Genomic DNA, 11,676 nt, shown 5'->3' with positions numbered 1-11,676 from the left:
TCCGCCCACCCATGTGCGCCTCGCCGCGCCCGCCCGCCTTCCGGCTACCAGCCTTGCTGCAATCAGAGCCTGTGGGCCGCGGGGGAAGGCCCGGGAGGTGCTCCATGCACCGCATGGTGACCGGTCATTTGGTCATTTCGGTCGTGATGTCTCTTGGCCTTTTATTATTATGTTTTTTTTGTACAAAACCCGCCCACCTGCTGGGATTGCATTTGCTGTCCTGGGTGGCGGCCTCGGTGCTTGGGCCCTGATGGTGAGTGGCCACCTCCTGTGGGAAGCAATGGCATCCATGTGAGAACACCCCGGCCTGTCCCTTTCCCACCCGGGAGGGGTAGCAGATGCCCTCTGGGGGGACTGAGGGGACAGCTGAGGGGCTGACCTGTTGGATCTGTACGGCCAGGCCTCACCCCTCCACCCCTCCTCCCTGCGGAGACCAGGCCTGACTTGGTCTTTCATTCTTCCAGTGCCTTCATCTCACCATTTGGCCCGCGAACATGAATCCAGACTTTGCCCCTGGATGACGCCTCCAGAGAAATGGGGTTCTTCCCTGGGTCAGGTCTGGGGGGCCACACGCTGAAGGAGGGGGAGGGAGTAAGAAGCAGGGCGGGGGTTCCCCACGGGGCGGGGAAGGCGGAGGCAGAGCCCCGAGTTCCGGGCCGCTGCTCCATTCCCGGGCCTGGGCAATCAAGGCTCGATGGTGCTAATAAACCCTCTGACCTTTTATTTCCCAGGAAGCCAGGCATTCACATTCCCCTCTTGTAATTTGTCCCCAGGCACGACCTCCGCTGGTCAGGGAGAGGCTGGTGTGCGGATGCCCGGGGGAGCTCGCCCCCTTCCCACCTGTTAAATTCCCAGGCCTCCCGCACGGGTTGTGTGCGGGTCGTTAAAATTCTGAAAATAGGTCCCCAGGTCGCCGAGCAGATACATGCAGGGGCACTGGTGCTCTCTAATCAGTCCGCATTCTGCCCCCCCCCCCCCCCCCCCCCCCCCCCCCCCCTCCCCCCCCCCCCCCCCCCCCGTGCCTCTCCCTGGGCTTCTCAGAGTCTCTTGCTGAGCTCCCTTGAACGGCAGAGAAAGAAATAGTTTTTATCTTTTAAAATTTTAACCTCATGCCCAGTTTTGTCTTGCTCCCCGAGGAATCAGCTTGGAGAAATGGTAAACCCAGATCCTAATTTTTTGGGCATTAAAAGTGTAAGGCGTTCTTTTTTTTTTTTTTTTGATGCTCAAGAATTTCTGATAGTGCAAGAGAGGAAACGCCGTGCAGTTGCTATAAAACGGTGCTTGCGACAAGCCGATTCCGGCCCTGGATGTTTGTAACTATAACATTTTTAGAATAAAAACAGTGGGTTCTAGGAAACCAATAGGAAAATGGCCGACTGCCTTACTCTAAAGGGTGACTCCCCCCCTCCCCCCGCCTTCGGCTAACAAGGGTTACGCTTTGTTAAGGATGGCACGGTGAGCAGCTCTGTGGTCCTCAGCACGCCTGGCAAAGAGTCTACTGCAAACCTGACTCATGTTGCTGCCATGTCGGGGTAATTAAGTCATTTCAAGAGTCTGTTTCCAAATATTAGACAGAAACCACCGCGCTGGCCCAGGCAAAGATGTTAAAAATTAAGTCCTGGTCAAACCCCCCGTGGTGAGAGACAGAATAAGGAATGGAGTGGGTGTCTTGGTCAACATGTAGAAAAAGAGCCAGCATTCCGAAAGGAGGCCAAGCTGTGATGACTTGTTTCTGTGCGTTTAGAAAACCTCCGAGAAGCACTGCAGCTCGGAGCGAGAGTGTCTTTGAAACAGAGAGGCAGGCAGGGGACGGAGACGTTCTTTTCTTTCCCAAGGCCCAGTCACACACAGCCCCCGGGTTTTACGGGGGGACCTAGGATTTTAAATACCAGAGGAGACCTCCTGCGCCCTCTGCTTTTACCCGCGTGTCTGTCTGTCAAACCCGAGGCACCCCATAAATTCCTGTCACATGGCCTTTCCCATTAGTAACAGAAAATGGAATTTAGGGCCGGTTTATAGGGTGACATGGTTGTGGCTGACAAATTACCCGGTGCCCAGAGCCTGTTGGCGTGCTGACGGAGTCCCGTGGACATTGTCTACAAAAGGAGCTCGGGCAGCGCTGGGTCCCAGGGGTGCCCGCGGTGTCGAGAGGGGTGGAGCCTGGGGCTGAGCTACCCCGCGGGGTGGCCATTTGGAGAGACGTAATGAGTGTGCGCCCTGAGCCTGGCTTTTAAAAGGCCAGTGCCATCCCACGCTCGGCATGGAGAGAAGAACCTGCTTAGTCCTGGGACAATAGAACCGAAATCTGGAGGACATTTCGAGATCCTTCTATGAAACCCACACGTTTCCCAGAGCGGACTGAGGGTCAGAGAGAGGAAGGGACTGGAGGAAAGGCCTATGGGGGTTTGTGGCAGCATTGCAAGTCTCCGGGTTTCCCAGTTTAGTGTTTCTTCCGTGGTAATGACCTAAGAAACCATGCTGCCTCATCTATTTGTAGGCAGACACAGCATTCTGAAATCATCCACCTGGTCATCCCACCCATCCATCCGTCCGTCCGTCTGTCCGTCCATCCATCTATCCACCCATCCATCTATCCATCCATCTGTCCATTCATCCATCCATTGTCCGTCCATCCATCTGTCCACCTATCCATCTATCCATCTATCTGTCCATCCATCTGTCCATCCATCCATTTGTCCATTCGTCCACCCATCCATCTATCCATCTATCTGTCCATCCATCCATCCATCCATCCATTGTCCATCCATCTGTCCACCCATCCATCCATCCATCCATCCATCCATCCGTCCGTCTGTTCGTCTGTCCGTCCATCCATCTGTCCGTCCATCCATCCAACCATCCAACCATCCATCCAATCAGCCATCTATCCATCCGTCCATCCATTCATCCATCTTTCTATCCATCCATCCACTCATCCATCCTTCCTTCCATCCATCCATCCATCCATCCATCCATTTAAAATGACATGTACTAACTATCTTTTGTTTTGGGCATTCTTCTGGGTCCTTGGGGCGAGAAGGAAAGATGCCATCTATGTCCTCAAGAAGCAGGTCACAATACAGTGTGAGGGGCGCCCTGCGGATGGGTTGCTCAGTTTCCTGTGGGGATGAGGAGGGGACGGGCTGACATCCAATCGGAGGACATCAAAGATGGCAGCACCTAGGCGGAACTGCGACACTTGGGCTGAGTCTCGAGGGCCAGGGAGGGGGGGACCCCCAACTTTGTTCTTCTTTTTCAAAATGATTCAGGCGATTTGAGTTCCTTTCCCCTTTTTATGCACATTTTGGAATCAGCTTGTCAGTATCTACAAACACATGGGTACAGTACTTTTTCTGTAAGGTAAGTAGTAACGTCTGCTGTTTCGTTCCTGGTTTTAGTGACTTGAATTTCCTTCCCTTCTTTTTTTGCTCATTCTAGCTAGAGGCTTGTCAATTGTGATGATCTTTTCAAAGAAACAATCTTGGGCTTCATTGATTTTTCTCTGTTCTATTCTCTAGGACTTTCCACTCTGATCTTCATTATTTCCTTCCTTCGGCTTGCTTTGGGTTTGTTTTCAGTTTGTTTGTTTGTTTTTTTTCCATTTCTCAAACTGGAAGTTCAGGTTATTGATTTGAAATCTTCCTTTTTAAATTCACAAATTTCCCTCTCAGCGCCGATTTAGCTGCGTCCCATACATTTTGGTATGTTGTCTTTTCGTGTTCATTCATCTCAAAGTATTTTCTAATTTCCCTTGTGGTTTTGTTGTTGTTGTTGTTGACCGTTGTTTAATTAGAAGAGGGTTGTTTAACTGCCACATATGTACACATTTTTCAAATTTATTTTGGTTACTGATTTCTAATTTCATCCCATCATGGTTAGAGAATATACTTTGCGTGATTTTAGTACTGTTGCATTTATTGAGGCTTGTTTTGTGGCCTAACGTACGGTCTGTCCTGGAGTCTGCCCCAGGTACACTGGAGGAGAATGTACATTCTGTTGTTGGTGGAATGCTCTGTAGACGTCTGTGAGGTCTAGTAGCTTAGAGTGCTGTTTCAAGTCTTCTGTCTCCTTGCTGATGGTCTGTCTAATTGTTCCATTCACAACAGGAAGTGAAATACGGAGGTCCTTACCTATCACGGTTGACTTGTCTATTTTTTTCTTCGATTCCGTCGGTTTCTGCGTCATAAGTTTTGGGGCTCTGTTGTTAGGCGCGTGCATGTTGAGCGTTGCTACGTCTTCCCGTCGGATTGACCCTTTTACCATTACGGTCTGTTCCTCTTTGTGTCTAGATCCGGCACTTTTTGAATCTTGGAACGATGCTGACATCAGAAATTTTATTCCCATGCACCAGGGCTGCTCCTGGTCGCCAGCGCCAGTAACCACGGCATTGCTCTCCGAGCCAACTGTGTAAAGGTCTGTGCGCAACAACGTGCAGGACTTGCTCGCGTAAAGTCATACCCCCCGGGAAGAATGACTAACCCCGTTTTAAGCGTCTTTGTCCTCTTCTTTATTGATTTGGTCAGGTGACTGCGTTCAGTATCCAAACCAGCTGGCTGGGGTTATTCCAGGCGAACTTGTTTTCCTAAAATAGGCCTGTGTGTTCAAAATAAAGCATTGGAGAGAGCTGTTTGCAACCGGCGGGAATTCAAGCACATTGAGGTGTAATCCAGCTCCCTCTTAGTCAAGAAACACTTTTAGACAAACAAGCTTGCCTGCTATTCCGGCACGTACCGTCTCCAGCTGTATGCACTGCTGTTTTCATCCTGCTTTATACAGCAGCTCGGCCGATGGCACGTCACGCCTTACCCGCCCCTCTCTCCGGCTTTCGGGTGCTTTGAAAGTCACCCCTCCCAGGGCACTGGACTTCGCTATCTATCACTGCACCGTCCTGGCCAGTAGCAGGGGGGCTCCCGCGAGGCAGGCAGCTTCGTGCCCTGGTCACGGGAGGGCCGGGCCTGGGCTCCCGGTCTGCTTCCCATGCAGCCCGGGCTAGTGACTCAGGTGTGGGCAGGTAAGCAGGAAGCTTGGGAGGCAAGAGAGGCAGCGCCCTGTCTGCCATAAAGACCGGTTTTCTCGAGGGCACCAAGGGGAAGTGTGTCACTCAGGGCCGGCATCGCCGTTCCGGGCGTCTCCGTCCCTCAGGCTGGTCACGGGCTTTGGGCCTTTGCAAGGCGTTCTGGGGGTGTTCGGGAGAAAAGCCCATCTGTCCGGTCACACACACACACACACACACGCGCGCGCACACACACACACACACATACACATGTGCACATACACATGCACACACACATGCACACTCGCACACACACGCGCACACACATACATGCGCACGCACACCCACATGCACACGCGCGCGCACACCAGTGCTTGGTGTGCTTCATGGAGTCCTAGAATCCCAAGGCTGGCAGAGCCTATTAACCAAAAGTCTCTCACTTATGTTCACATGGAAATCCAAAGCCACGGCCTCTCTCCCCACGTGTGTCCCCAAACGTGACTGAGAAACGCACGTGGCTTTAAAGTACATGACAAACGTGAGCACGCACTCCAACACACAGTGATGTGTCATGGAACTGTACCCCTGAAACCTGTGTCATTAATTAACCAACGTCACCCCCAGAAACTCAACTGGAAAAAATAGTCAGAGTCCCAGGGAGCCTGCTGGCGAGGCCCGGTGCTGGGGACTTCCGGTCCGTTACTGACCCGCTTCTCCTTTTCCATCCTCTCTCCTACCCCCAGCCACGGCTCTTCCCTTTTAGGAGAGCAAATGAAGAAATGAACATGGGTTTGTTTGTGTGTTTTTTTGCCTCGATTAAAAAAACAAGAATTGTTCTGGCTGGTGTGCTCAATGGTTAGAGCGCTGGCCTGTGGACCTGAGGGTCACAGGTTCGGTTCCCCATCAGGGGCATGTACCTGGTGGCAGGATTGTTCCCCCGCCCTGGGTCAGGTGCGTGCAGGAGGCAGCCAGTCGTCGTGACTCTAACATTGATGGTTCTCTCTCTCTCTATCTCTCTCTCTCTTTCTCTTTCTCCCCCCACTTCCACTTTCTCTCTCTTAAAAGAAAAAGACTCAAAGAGATGGGCTCCCTGTCTTTCAACATTTAGGAGCCTGTGAGTTGGACGAAAAGGTCAGCTCAGGTAGGGGGGGCCCCCAAGAGATGACACGGGGCCGGCGGAGAGGACGGGCGGAGATCTGCTTCAGAAGAGCTTCCTGTTCGGCCAGCGCGTCCGAGGACATAGCGGCCGCCCTGGGAGGGTAAGCCGCCTGCTCCGGGCGTCACTGAATAGGACCTGGCGGCCATTCCTTCACGCGTTCCTCAGCACATGGATGTGGACGCTGCTTTTGCAGGCGCTGGGGCAGGACCGGGGGGACAGTTGTGAACAAGATGGGGAGGCCCCGCTTTTTCAGAGCTTCCATCCTGGTGGGGTGCGGCGTACAGACCGTAAAACAGGGAAACCAAAGTATTTTTTAAATGATAGGTTGTGACACATGCTAGGAAGGACCTACACCGGCCGCTCTGGTAGGGAAGAGAAGGGGCCCGCCCTCCCCCACCCGTTTCCAGGGTGGAATCGAACTGTGACCTCCTGGCTCATAGGTCGACACTCAACCATGGAGCCACACCGGCTGGGCAAGAAGATGGGTTTTTAAAAAAATCAATTTTTCGAGAGACAGGAAGGGACATGGAGGGAGAGAGAGACATTGATGTGAGAGCACGCCCCCTACCGGGGATGGAGCCCGCAACCCGAGCATGTGCCCCGAATGGGAATCAAACCGGCAACCTTTCAGTGCACGGGCCGGCGCCCAACCCACTGAGCCACACCAGCCAGGGCCGAGAAGAGGGTTTGTCAGGTGTTCAGCACAGTGACGTGACTTGGATTTATTACAAAATGATCCCCACAGAAAGTTCAGTTAACTTGAACCTCACGCAGTGCCCTCCAAATACAGTAAAAGCAGAGGACTTCAACAATGTGCATGTGTGAGCATGTGTGTGTGTGTGTGTTTAAGGGACCTTTCTAAAAAGTGATCTACATGGAGTGGCATGTATGTTGAGATATTGATGAACACGCTATATCTTGTGCTTGCTTAAGAAAGTCCCGGAGGTGAGTGGGTGAATACAGATGTCGTGGGATTGGCCGTGTGCTGAGTGTGACGGAAAAGAAGAGATGGGTGTATGGGTGGGTTCATTATGCTACTCTCTAGCTTTTGTATGTGTTTGAAGTTTTCCATAATGAAGTGTTTTAAAGTGAAAAAAAAAAAAAGAAAAAGATGGTTTTTAGAGGATCCTGATGCCTCTCTGATAAGAGTTGCTAGGGCAACAAGGTGTGATTTCAGAAAGCTGAGGAAATGCTAAGTTCCACTAATAATACTGGCGGGGCTCAGTGGTTGAGCATCGACCTCTGAACCAGGAGGTCACGGTTCGATTCCTGGTCAGGGCATTTGCCCAGGTTGCAGGCTTGATCCCCGGTGTGGGGCGTGCAGGAGGCAGCCGATCAATGATTCTCTCTCATCATTGATGTTTCTATCTCTCTCTCCCTCTCCCTTCCTCTCTGAAACCAATCAAAATATATTTAAAATGATAATAATAATAAAAATTTAAAGCTACATTTGTTGAGCATTTACTAAGTTTCAGGCACTGTTCTGAAAGATCTAGTATCTCATTTATTTCTCACAATAACCCTGTGAACTAGGTTCTATTATTATCCCCATCTTACAGACAAGCAAACTGAGGCATGAAGAGGCTAATGAACTTGTCCAGGGCTTTACAGCCGGATATGTCAAAGCTGGGGTGTGGCCCCTGTCTCCCAGGCCCACGTGTCTCACCAGGACTTTTTCTTTCAAGAAAGTTCCAGAGGCACAATGAACACTTCTGAGGCGCTCTCTCAGTGTATTGTATTTGAAATAGATGAAGCCCTCCAAGCCCCGGGTTTCTAGGTCTGTGCTGCCCAATATGGTAGCCACTAGCCTCCTGTGGCTATTTCAATGTAAAGTAATTAAAAATTACATGAAATTAATGATCCAGTCCGCAGTCCCACTCACCACCTTCCCTGAGCTCGATGCCCACGGCATTGGGCACCGCAGGTGGAGAACATCCCCATCACCAGAGAGTTCTTTGGGGCAGCACTGTTATGGGTGAAGAATTCAAGACTCAGAGAGGCCAAGGGACTGGTCCAAAGACACACAGCGAGATCCCGGATGTAGAAAACGCTGGCACGGTGCTCGCGTCTCAGTCCTGTCCTTGGTCCTCTGCTGCCTCCCTCCTGCTCATCTCTTTTTGTCTTTGCAACGAGATATTAAGTTTATCAAGGGCAAATAGCCAATCTTCGATCGGGGCACCTCCAGCCACTCAGCCCTCACCCCCTTCCCGGGCTGAGCACACAGTAGGGCCTTTACAAACCCCCTCGCTTTCCAAACGACAGTGGGGGAGTTCTGGCAAGTATCACGCCTCAAGTTTTAAGTAAAATGTGTTATTATAATTTTTTTCTTTCCTGGAGCCGGCAAGCTTAATTGCGTAAGGCAGAGAGATGGTTTTTATGTGAAAACCTCTGAGGACTAGTATGTTTAGTGGGAGTAGAGGGAGCGAGCGGACCTGTACTGTTTACCTTTCTCGAGGTGAGAGTGGGGGGAGGGTGTGTGGAGACCTGGGCCTTGAGGACCTGGGCTGACTTGGTCCTGGAAGAACCTTAACCAGAGGTTTAGGTAAGTGTGCAGACCCCGGAGACGGGAGGCCTGGGCTGCTGTTGCAGCTTCGGCAGGTAGCAGCTGTGTAAGCCTGGACACGTGAGGCCGCCTCTTTTGGGCTTGCATTTCACAATTTGTAAAGTGGAGTTTGGCCTCCCAGGGTCCGGAAGCGTCTTTGAAATAACCCATGGAAAAAAAAAAATGACAGCAAGGCCCCGGCCCAGTGTCTGAGAGCCACAGTTCTCTTCATCACCTCGTCATCAATTACTTATTCATTATGTATCACTCTCACTAGAGGGGAGGCTGTTTAAGGACAGGGCCCACGACCACCTCCATCACTGCTGTAGCTTTAGGGGACAAGTCCCAGCCTCATAGTAAGTGCGCAATAAATATTGCTGAAACAGGGAAAAGCTATCTTAAGTTTCAAAAAAGGGTCTGTGTTATAAGGCCACTTAAATGCTTCTCGCTCTACTCCTGGTCAGATACCTACAGCTCCGATGATAACGCCTTTGTCAATCCGATCTGTGGGCACTTCTTGAATACCTCCGGGGATGGGGAGCTCACTACCTCGCGAGCAGCTCTTTTGCGTTTGGACCGCTCCGCGGGGCTGGAGGGCAATCACGCGTGCCTGGCTGAGCCCCAGACAGGACGTGTGATGCTCCTCAAGCGCGCCCTGCCCTGTGGCTCAGCCGCCCGAGTCCCTTACTCAGCCTTTGTAGAAACAGGGTTGTAGGAAGGGAGCCTGCAGCCAGCTCTGTGGGGTTCCATGGCGATCACCGGGGGCGGGGAGCGAGGTGGAAAATGAACCTAGAGAATCTGGCCATAAAACACATTACCTGCATTTATGGTCCTTGTGCCCCAAGGCCTGGGCTAAAGTGAAGAAGGAAAAACATTCCACTCTGGCTCTCGGTGACCCCTAAAAGGAACCCTCCACGGAGTCATTTAGGATAGTAATTTGAGTCTAAACTCAAGCATGCGTTCCCGGCCTTCCCTCCATAAACCCGGGAGCCTCGCGACGATCGGCACCAAATTGCTTGAAAATGTGGCCCAGAACCCTTCCAGATGAGGATCGGGCGCAGAGGCATAAAAAGTTCAGGGCGCGTTGCTATGGCGTTCACATCCAGCGGGCACGCAGGAGCCTCACGCTGTGCACAGACACGGCGCGCTCGCTGCGTGCCCTGCCCACGGAGAGCGGGGCCAGCGAAGGCCGTTAAAATGTCAGACGGGGCGCTGGGTGGGAAAAATGCGTGGTTAAAAGTAAACATGTAGCCCCGTGACCATTGCATTTCCCGAAAAAGCTAGAGATGATGGAGAGAAAGAAAGAGAATCGGGAATAAAGAGAAAGTCAGGGAGAATGGGCTGCAGGGCTGGGCTCCCCCCCCACTCCCCCTGCCCCCTGGATTTGCAGTGTGAGGAAATGGCATTATCGCCCGTCCGTTCCTTTGCTGGAGCTCAGCACCTAAGCGCCACCCTTGACTCTTTCCTTTCATGACTTCCCTGCACCTAATCAGCCAGCGAGTCCTGAGCCCTGACTCCGCTCCAAGAGTATTAGCTTGAACCATATGAAGTTGCCAATGTTATAGTTCCTGTGACCTGCAAAGAATGGCAATTCCATATGGTTCAATCTAATTACATTTCCAATCAGCTTTTTCTTTCCTTTTTTTTTTTTTATCACCGCTGTTCCACTGTCCCCAGTCAGGATCATGCCCCGTCGTCACTTGCCTGTTCTGTGTGGTAGCGTCCAGTTGGTCTTCGTGTTCCCACTCTTGTCTCCTTCCACTCCTTTATCCACGTATTAGAACTGAAAGCAGACCACGTCGATCTGCACCTAAAATGCCTGTGTTAAATCTGACACAAAGACTCGTATACTGAAAACTACGAAACCTCGCTGAAAGACACGGAAAAGATCTAAATATGGAGAGAGATCCCATGTTCATCGGTCAGAAGTCTCAGTGTCCTTCCCTTCAAGTTGATCTGTAGATCCAGAGGCATCACTCTGATGCAATCTTAAAACCCCACCAAGTTTCTGTTTGGGAGAAACTGACAAGCTGGTTTTAAAGTTCATGTGGATGCGCGAAGGGCCCGGGAGAGCCGGGACAACTCTGTAATACAACACGAAGCGGCAGGCCAGTACCGCTTGGTTCCAAAATTTCTTAAAAGGATAGCTATAAGGCCACTGAAATGTTTCTAGTTCTACTCAGGAGAGTGTGGCTTTGGTGTAAAGATAGAAATAGGTGAATGGAACAGAAGAGAGAGCTCAGAAATACACACACACACACACACACACACACAAAACTGCTGACAAAGGTGCAAAGACAATTCAGTGGGGAAAGAATAGTCTTTTTATCAAACGGTGCAACCATTGGACAGCCCATTTGCAAAAACACAACAGAAACTAACCAAACAAAACCCCCTCAGATCCATGTTATACGATGTCTAAAATTTTTAACCCAAAAATTTGGTTAAATTTTGGGGACCCATAATTCTCTAGGCCTAGGTGAATCGTAGGCCTAACCTGTAAAGTGTAAAACCATAAAATGTCTAGAAAAAAAAAAAAGAAAATCTTTTTTGATCTGAGGTTAGTCAAAGATTTCCTAAATATCACACCCACACCATGAACCACAGCAAATTCGATTTCATTAAAAAATAAAATAAAATAAATTGATGGTAAAATACACACAAAATTTACCTATTTTGAAGCGTCCGTTTAGCGGCATTACACGTGGGCGCAAGGTTACGCCACGATCACTACCCTCCATCGCCACGCGGTTTCCAACTTCCCAGACTGACACTGTACCTTTGAAATACGAGCTCCCACTCCCCTGGCAGCCACTCTTCTACTTCCTGCCTCTGTGCGACTGACCCTCTAGGTCCCTCCGATGCGTGGAGTCATCCAACATCTGTCCGTCTGCATCTGGCTGTGGCACTCGGCACAATGCCTTCAAGTTTCATCCAGGCTGTAGCATGTGTCAGGATGTGACTCCTTTTAGGTACAAGGGA

The sequence above is a fragment of the Myotis brandtii genome, unplaced genomic scaffold (assembly GCF_000412655.1).
Source record: "Myotis brandtii unplaced genomic scaffold, ASM41265v1 scaffold633, whole genome shotgun sequence".
Lineage (NCBI taxonomy): Eukaryota > Metazoa > Chordata > Mammalia > Chiroptera > Vespertilionidae > Myotis > Myotis brandtii.
Note: the sequence above shows the minus strand (reverse complement) of the source record.